Below are 630 nucleotides of genomic sequence, written 5' to 3'. Positions count from 1 at the left end.
TGTGTGTGTGTGTGTGTGTGTGTGTGTGTGTTTCTGTATGTGTTTCTGTATGTGTTGTTTTGTCTCCCTCCCTCCTGTTTCTCCTCGTGATTTTGTGGCCCTGGGACACGTTCCTAGATCCCAGTGTGTTGTTTGTGTACTGTTAGTGAATGTTATGTTTTCTGAGGAGATGCTACTTTCCAATCTTTCTAGCTTTTCAACATTACCTAACCTGGTCCTACCAGACTCGAATACATTTCATTTGTGCAGAGAGTCTGGCCACTCTCCATTGACTTGACCAATCTTTTTTTTCTGTTTTTTTCTGCCATAACCAATCGCTAACATTTGGTCGTGACTCGTGACGTTGGCTTAGCATTGCTAGCGTTAACCTTAGCTAACTCCTTCACCACTGATAAAGCGAGCTGGAAAATCATACTTTCCCCGTCCCAGTGGGGAGGAAAGCCACAACATCGTGGCCACTAACAAAACTCAGCAAAGATCGTTCTTGCTCGGGCTTTAACTTCTGGATATTCGGCAGCTTTGCCACAACGGACCGAATGGCTTCGCCCGCATCTTTTTCCGCTGCCATTAGTACGGAACTCACCAAAGGTGATCCTCAACGTCATCGTTCTCAGCCACTCCCTCTGTTCA

Source organism: Etheostoma spectabile, chromosome 16 (assembly GCF_008692095.1).
Source record: "Etheostoma spectabile isolate EspeVRDwgs_2016 chromosome 16, UIUC_Espe_1.0, whole genome shotgun sequence".
In the NCBI taxonomy this organism is placed as follows: domain Eukaryota; kingdom Metazoa; phylum Chordata; class Actinopteri; order Perciformes; family Percidae; genus Etheostoma; species Etheostoma spectabile.
The sequence above is the reverse complement of the archived record's forward strand: the minus strand, read 5'-3'. Positions refer to the sequence as shown.